At 38.3% G+C, this 8,562-nt stretch overlaps 1 long non-coding RNA gene across 1 annotated transcript; it reads right to left on the bottom strand.

Moving 5' to 3' along the window:
• Positions 1-880: 880 nt before the first annotated feature.
• On the bottom strand, positions 881-3,678 carry LOC131166397 (uncharacterized). Its single transcript, XR_009139828.1, has 3 exons — positions 2,961-3,678; positions 1,212-1,295; positions 881-1,129 (listed from the first exon to the last, which is right to left on the bottom strand). It is a non-coding gene; the product is annotated as an uncharacterized LOC131166397 (long non-coding RNA).
• Between the last annotated feature and the right edge of the window lie 4,884 nt (positions 3,679-8,562).

Raw genomic sequence — 8,562 nt, 5'->3', positions numbered from 1 at the left:
GCACCCGAAGGAACTAAATTTTTGAGCAGCCTGGTTAAAATAGATGTCTTTTATCTTCATAGGCTTGTTGTTTCAAATAATATAGGAGTGTTACAACCATTACATTAAGGCAATGAAGCCTTCAAAGAGGGGAAGTTGTCAACACGTCAATTTTAACCAAGCTACCTCAAGGAAACTTAGCAAAATAGAAATTTACTTCAAGCCCTAAATGACCCCGAGTTTTGAAACTAAGGCGCTAACCTTTCGCTCGAGTCCTCCAGATCTCAATCAAGTCTCTAAAAAAAACGGTGTGAAGTTGAATCCTGCAAAGGTGTAGTCTACACCTTAGGCTTGTTATTCAATCATTAATCTTTAAAGTTTGGATTTTCTGTCTTTCACAATGAGCCTAGGTCTTGTTCTAAGTTTTAAATTTCGAATTCAAAGTCCCAAAGTCTAGCTTGGAATCCCATGATTGAAAAGGGTTATTTCATTTCAAAACCCGTGTTTTTCTTAATAAGTCTAGGATTTCAATTTCTAAACCCAAGAGTTTAAATTCCTTATAATAACTTGAGCCGTCTGTTAAACCCAAAATCTGGTCTCATCCTTTAAAGCCTAATTTTAATCTTCTAAGAGCTAACTAGGTGCTTTTAAATCTCCATGAGTTTGGGATCTTCCAAATTTGGGTTTAAGTTTTTAAAACCTAAATTCATTTAAAAGGGGGTGGTTTCATTTGATGAATAAGGTCATATCCTTTTTGAGTAGGTCAAAATTGGTTAAATTTAGTTAAAATTAGTCAACCATTTTGGTCAAATCCAGTCAAAATTGGTCAACCAAATCGGTCAGCTGATCTGACCAACATTAGTCAAGATTGGTCAAAATTGGTCAATGGAGAGTCATCAAATTCCCTCACTCAAAATTTGCCAAATAGAATTGAAAATTTAAAAATATGATACAGAAATGAGTGTCCCAGAACTAAAATTGTAGGGAGCATGCACAAAGAATAACAAATACATAATAAAGATTACAAAAATCAAAATACAAAAAAGAAGAAACAAATGCTGAATCCTTCCTTGCTCCAATCTGGGCTTGCCAAGCTGAGACATCCAGAAGCCCTCCTCCCCTATGTTGACATCTGGATCACCTCAGCTACCTGCATGAAGAGCAGCAGAACAAAATAAAATTGGTTAGCAATAGCAAGGGAAAATCGCAGAAAATAAATAAACCAAAGATACCTTTCCCTCTATCTTGGTGCTTCCATTTGGAAACCTCTCAAAAGCCTTCCATTCCTCATCTGCCATATGGACCCTCAGGATCACCTACGCACAAGAAAGGGAGAGTTGGTTAGTCGAGAATCAAAAATAAAATCAGTCACATGTGCATGGAAAATTATTCCCTGAAAAAATTGATTGCAAGGGAATGAAATTGGCGCCAAATGCACCCCCAGACTCCCTATAAATGGGAGTCCCACCACTGTAGCAAGGGGGATGAAAAAAAAAAGTAGCATAAAGAAAGGTTGGGAAAATGGAAAAAAAAATAAAAAATCATAGAACATAGCGTCGCTCTACCAAAATTGAGAACTCTGTCCAATTACAGAAAGCAGTAGCAACTGGCTTCAGGAGTGGAAAGGAAGTGAGAGTGAGAAAATTTGAGGAAGGAAACTCTACTAAAATACAGAGAGCAAAGAAAGAGAGGAATAGAGGGATAGAGTGGAAGCTCTGCCCAAATTGCAGAGAGTAGAAGGTAGAGGAACCAAGTTGATTCAGTGCCAACCCAACAGATAGACATAGGGAGGAGGGGGAACAAAGGAGGAGGAGGAAAGAAAAGGGTAATAACTCAAACACTCTATTCTCTGAATTTTTTCAATTTATGCGTTCATTATTAATTAATTAAGTGTGTAAGTGCAGGTACCTCCTCTTAGGATCAGGTTCATATTTGAACCTGAATTTTGGGAATTTAGTAGAAGACCCCCCAAATTCCCGGGTCTAACATCCTGAGGCCGAGCAAGAGCTCAGGTTAAGCCCCTCCTACTCTCAGACTCGAATCCTCTCTTCAAATAAACCTGAACATCCAACCCAAACCCAAACCCAAACCCAAACCTGGGTTCGGATCCTTCAAACTCTCACCAGACCCAAACTCAATTCCTAAACCTGCATTCAGATTCAAACCCGCTCCAAATCACACTTAGGACCTGATCCCCATCTGTTCTGACCCAGAGTCCAAGAGTTTTAACCTAACCCACCTCTGAGCTCGGTTTTAGACAAGCCCAATACCCATTCTCTTTAAACTGAGCCCTGAAGCCCATTTCAAACTGTCAAAACCTAAGCCCATTTTTTTAAACTCATTTGGGCCTATTTTTTTGTATAAATCCCCCCAGCCCTTGAGTTTAAAAGACCTCGGGCCCCTGTTTAAAAGTGGAAATGGGTCGGCCTTATCTTTTAACAACCCGAAGGTCATTTCAAACCTAATCACTCCTGGAACCCAGTTTGTAAATAAGCCAATTAACCTAGCTTTTGAAATGAGCCCATTACCCATTTTTAAACTACTCAGCCCATTTCTCAAATACTCCTAGGCTCATTTGAAAACCCAAGCCAGGCTCACTGAGCCCACTAGACCGTGCATGCGTCCATCCACATGACTCGCTGAGTCGACTCATACGAGTCAACCCCCACCACCCATCCCCGAAACCTCACCAAAATTGCAACCCTAACCCTGACCGGCAAACCCTAACTCTCCTCAGTCACAACACAAAAAATCATCAATCAGACTAGTATTGACCCTCCCGCGGACAAATCAGCTTCCAAAAATAAAAAAAAACAAATAAACAAAATAAAAGAAGGAAACTCATTTTTTTGGAATAGTCCTGGGAAGTCTGAAAGGATCTTCTAGCTCCCACCAGATCCTTTTTCGCTTCTCCCGCCTCTGTTCCTTCCCAATTGTATTATGTCAAAGAAGGAAGGGAGGATCGAAGATGTGATACTAACATCCATTGCTCCCGAGCGTGAAGATCTTCGAGCAAGGTGTGCTTGGTCTGAGGCTCGGATCTACAGCTTCAAGGAGCGGGTGGAGCACAGGTCGCTACCATGAGGGACGATTGGCGTTTCCTAATCCATGTCGGAAGGTCGTGTCAGCATTAGAGGTGCTGCAAAAAAAGAAGAAAAATGAGGGGCTTTTAAGTTGGAATTGGTGAAAAAGGGGAGGGTTAAGGAAAAGAGAGAAGGAGAGACAGAGAGGGGAAGGGGCGTGTGAGAGAATGAAGGGAAAAAAAATGGGTAGAACCAAAATTTTGGGTTTAAATATCTAAAGTTTCAGAGCCTTAGGATCATCACACGTGGCCGCTTCACATTCATTTGATCGAGTCACACGTCATGCTTTCCCCAAAGCTGTGGGATCACAACCCCAAGAACGGCTTGGATAAACCTGCACCGGAGACGTTAATAGGCTGCAGATCACTCCATCCATAACCGTTGGATCACGGCTCCGCATCAACGGCCAAAACTCCCCCGTGTCAAGAGCATTCATGAAGGTCTATTTTTTTGCGATTCGCCAAGCGATGCGTGTCATCCTTGTTCCCTGTTGCCATTAATGCGGAGGTGCCCGATTCGTCTCAGTCATCTGATCGCCAAGACGCATCAACGATCGGGATCTCAGACGCGTTTGAGAGCATTAATAACTGCCTACTTCATCCATCTGCGCGTCGACACGTGGTGAGACAATTCGGCAGCATTTAAGGCCCTCAATAGACGAAGCGCTTGCCATGCATGCGCCACTCCAAAGCCATCAGATCCTTGGCGTGCCTGTGGCCCAAATCAATCATGTAAGGCAAATTGAATACGGCCGACCCGCTGCTCCATGCCCATTCGTATTTATCCAAGCCGTCCGGAGTTTCTCGCATCAATGACTGTGATTAAGCCATGTCAGAGTGTGTTTTAGAATAACCGTACAAAGCCTTCGCATGTTGACACGTAGCGCCCCCATTAGTAGGCATTTAATGCCCGTGTTCATCCGCCGACCCTTCGATCAAGACTTCCAGCAAGAGTGTGGATGCTGCCACATCATGAATCCAATCCACGCGCCCCCTCCACTCATAGCAAGCCATGTGGCGTTGGTCCTGACCCAGACCTAAAAAATGGTCATCTTGGCATCTGACCGGTCCTGTCCCCTTCCCAAACCGGTTCCCAACTGGTTCGTATTATTTATTCTAAATAAATTTCACTTTAAAACCTCAAATAAATTCATAAAAAATTTAGGAAAAAATACCAAAAATTCGAAAAAGTTAGAAACCGTTTCCAAAAATTTTCCAAGTCATTTCAAAAAGAAATTCCTCCAAATATGTGCGCACCTCCATACACTCTCACACACACGTACATGCATGCACACATTTACTCTTAAACACACATTCTATGGTCACATGCACACGTGCTCATTCATACAAACTCACATTGCATGCTTATGATATCATACATGCGTGCGTTAATGTAAAGCTCACACATTCACATGCATGCATGCATTTATACACGCACTTATGTCCATGCATATTCATAGCCATGCATGCAATACACTATACTCACACCACTCACATGCACGTACACATTCACGCACGTGCATACATTCTTGTATGTATCCGCTCATGCATACATTCACATACACTTACATGCACCTGAACACATACGACCCATGTTGGAGGCAACATGTGTTGACTTGGAACAGTCTCGACCAAGACCTTAGACTGGTTTCCCCCCCGGACCGATTAGTGCTCAACCAGCTCCTCTCCCGAACCGGTTCACGCTAGTTTTCTCTATTTCATTTGTATATTATTATTTGGATATTCTAAAAATTCACAAAAAATCACAAAATTCTTAAAAAATCCCAAAAAATATTTTCATACTTTGATTTCCATGGTTTTTATTTGTATTATTTTGAAGTTCGGGAAAAATATTGAAAAATCACAAGAAATCACAAAAAAAATGTTTTCACACTTGGAAAATATCACAAAAATATTTTTTAGGCACAGAAAACCATTTCCATCCTGAACAAACTTGAAAAACCTTGCGGAATAATATTTTCCTACTTAGAAAAACCTACAGATTTCAAAACCCCCAAGAGCGTATTTTTTACCTTATTTTTCTTGATTTTCCATCTCTATGATTGCAACAAAGGGTATGGACTCTTTGGAGTATTTGATTGCCTCAGTTATGAGGGAATACTTATATTGTATCTATTTTGTGTATTTTCTTTAATTTTTTGAAGGGAGTAATTTCGAAAGGCTTATTATATTTATTTTGGTATAATTTTTTATTAATATGGTACCGTTTGTAAGAACGGCCACGTAGGGGGTGCTAATATCTTCCCCTCGCGTAACCGTACTCCCGAGTCCGACTCTGGTGACGCAGGCTGATTTTATCGCTAACGGGGTAGCAATTAAGTTTTCTAACGACACTTCAAAAGGTTGGTGGCGACTTTATCACACATTGTTTTTCATGAAAATATCTTTTTTCAAAATCACACATCCATTTTTCCCAGTTTACAACCGCACCCACATTTTCCGGAGTGGTTTCTCTGGTCGGGTCCGGGACGTCGCGACATATGTAATTGAAATTGGGACAATATGATGCACAATACCCTCTTATATATGATCATAAATTCTACATTTGTCAACTTGTGGCTGTCATAAATAAAAAATTCTATCTATTTATGATGATTAAATTATATTTAAAATTGACCAATTATGTTACTTGCATAAAGAGACATACTTTTCTTCCATTGATTACATTTTTTTTTTTTTTTTCTTATAGGCTGTCTTTGTTATGTTATTTTTTTTCCCTCCTATCTACATTTTTTTTTGTGTAGCTTATGAGGTAATGTGAAAAAACCTACAAAATAGTAAGCCCACTAGGTTTCACGCTTATTCTTGCTAGGCTTTGGTTGGCTCTGGGTTCAATGTGTAGTTGGTTAACTGAATAGGTTGACACTTTTAGTTGAAATTTAATTGTCAGAAAATAGCAGTAAGTATCCATTTTTAAATTTATTTAGAAATTTAGTTAAAAGCTGTAATGAGCAAGTTAAGGTGTAATCCCAAGAGGGGTGAATTGGGTATTTTAAAATTTTATGTGAGGAAGCTTAATCAATTTTAAAACTTATTTAATATGTGCTCTAAATATTTTAATCGCCACAGAAATATATTCAGAAAATGACTATACCAATAACAATAATCCTACATATGAGAGAATTTAAACGTATATATTAATATGTTGTGATTTTTGGTATATTCCCAAGAGGGGTGGGGGGTGAATTGGAGGTTTTAAAAATCTAGGTTGTTTGTCCCCTAATTTTAAAATGCACAAGCAGTGTTACACAACTTAGGGCCTTTCTAAGTAATCATAAATATTGCATATATAAATATATACAAATATTTAAATCATGCACAATAGATTAAATATTGCATACACGTATGGAACATAAATAGTATAGGGAAAAGAGAGCAAACACAACATTTTTACAAGGTTCGGGAAACCCTGCCTATGTCCTCGCTTCAAGCCAACCTGCTTGAGGATTCATTATCAAGCTCACTTAACCGGGAGGAGAAAAACTGTTTATTAGTTCTACTTATAGGGTGGAGTCCCCCTTTACAACCACTCCTTACAGGATGGAGCCCTCCTCCTTAGGCGAAACCGCACGCCTGGAACACGGTTCACTGCCCAAATTGCAAGGATACAAGATATTGTGTACAACAAGGTGCTTCTCAAATAAGCTAGTGTGTACAATATAAAATCAATGCACTCTTATATGATAGGATTTATGCTCAATAAAGTTTTTAGGGTTTCTTTATCAAAAGTATATAAATGAAATAATATGAGAGAATAAGATAAAAATGATCTTTGATGTTGAAGATGAAGTATGCAATAAAAACTTTCAAAGATCTTAAAACCCCCAAGTGATATCTCCAAAAATGTTTTACAAAATATAAGTGTAGGAGATCCTAGGGTTTAGCTCAAAATAAATTTTTGCAATAAAAGACAAGATGAGCTTTTGAATCTTGCAATGTAATGCTCAAAGATTCACAAGCTATAGAAGTTTCTCCAAGAAATATTTTTCTAGAAAAGTTGTGGAAGAAACACTTGGTCAACTCTCTAATTTTTTTTTTAAAAAAATTAATAGTATAAGAGAGTAAGTATGCTTAACGTTTTTGAAAGAATGAGTGAAAGTAAGCTCAAAATGTTCAGGTGAGTAAGCAATATAATCAATAGTTAATAAATGAGCTTTGAGAAGGGTATTTATAGAGTTTTTGAAATTCTACCCATTAAGTGACCGTTGGGGATTATTATAATATAAAATTTTGAAATTTTCAGATTAAAAATGGCTTAACCCAAGAGATCTGGTCGACTAGGACTTGCTCTGGTCGGTTGGGCCAAGGTGATTTTCAAATCCCCATGGTTCGGTCAATTGGAGCTCAAAATCCGATCTGCTAGATCATTAGGTCGGTTAACTGGGCTTTCATGTGTATTTTTAGTCCAGTCGACTGGGCCTTTGTAATTTGGTTGTTTGTATGGTCCAGTCGACTGGGCTATAAGGGCCGGTCAACTGAAGCCTTTGTACAATTTGAGTTTTGGCCATAAGGCTTGGTTAATTGACTGGGCCTTCTCGGCTAGTCAACTGGGCTTAGTAAAAATTATGATTTTTGCCCTGTTTTGACCTTAAAACTTTTCAAACCTTTTGTGTTTAAGTATGACATTTTATGAAAAGATTTTTCAGAAAACTGTTTGTTCCCTAAGGTTAGTCTACAGTCCTTGTTGAGCACTAATCACATCATGCAAGATATGAAATTAAAATCCAAACTTACTGCATTACTATTCAAAATAAAACATCTTCATTTCTTGCTCCTCACTTTGCCATGCCACAAGCCAAGTGATGTGAGCTTTCAATTCCTCATGACTTCCATTGTACCTCGATTCTTTGTGTCTTGTAAATGAAATTTCTGTTCAAACACTAGATGCATAAGTAGATACTTTGGATTTGTCATAATCAAAACAAGATAGGACTCATAAAGTCAACAATCTTCCCATTTTTATGATGACAAATACCAGAGTAAAAGTGGATTCAGCCTGAAAAGGCTCCCACTAAGAATATGCATAATTAAAAATTCTAAGTATAGTTCAAGCATATCCAGGAAAGAAGATATTACAAAACAATATGCATTTTGACAGTTAAGCTTAGATGCTTAGTGTAAATGACAAAAGGCCGGAAGAAGTAAGATATACTAAAAGGAATTTTGCTCAAACTTCTCCCCTAATTTTTACTACTCAAATTTGCACTTTTTCACCCATTTTTTCATTACATTTATTCACCTACTTTTGCATAGATATTTCTCCCCCGTTTGGCATCAGTAAAGGGGCCAAGGAAAAAAAAAATAGCATTTAAAGAATCCCTTAGCTTTGAGAAGTCTTTCCTTAATGACTGTTTAGAAAGATATGACAAGTTTGTACACAAAATAGTATAACTAGTCATTATGACATCAGTTACCTAGGCAACTTGTATGTTTGTATATAATCATTTTAAAACAACATGCAAACCCTAGTCAGCTACCAT

Source organism: Malania oleifera, chromosome 10, assembly GCF_029873635.1.
Source record: "Malania oleifera isolate guangnan ecotype guangnan chromosome 10, ASM2987363v1, whole genome shotgun sequence".
NCBI classification, from domain to species: domain Eukaryota; kingdom Viridiplantae; phylum Streptophyta; class Magnoliopsida; order Santalales; family Ximeniaceae; genus Malania; species Malania oleifera.
This window is presented reverse-complemented; position numbering and strand designations above follow the sequence as displayed.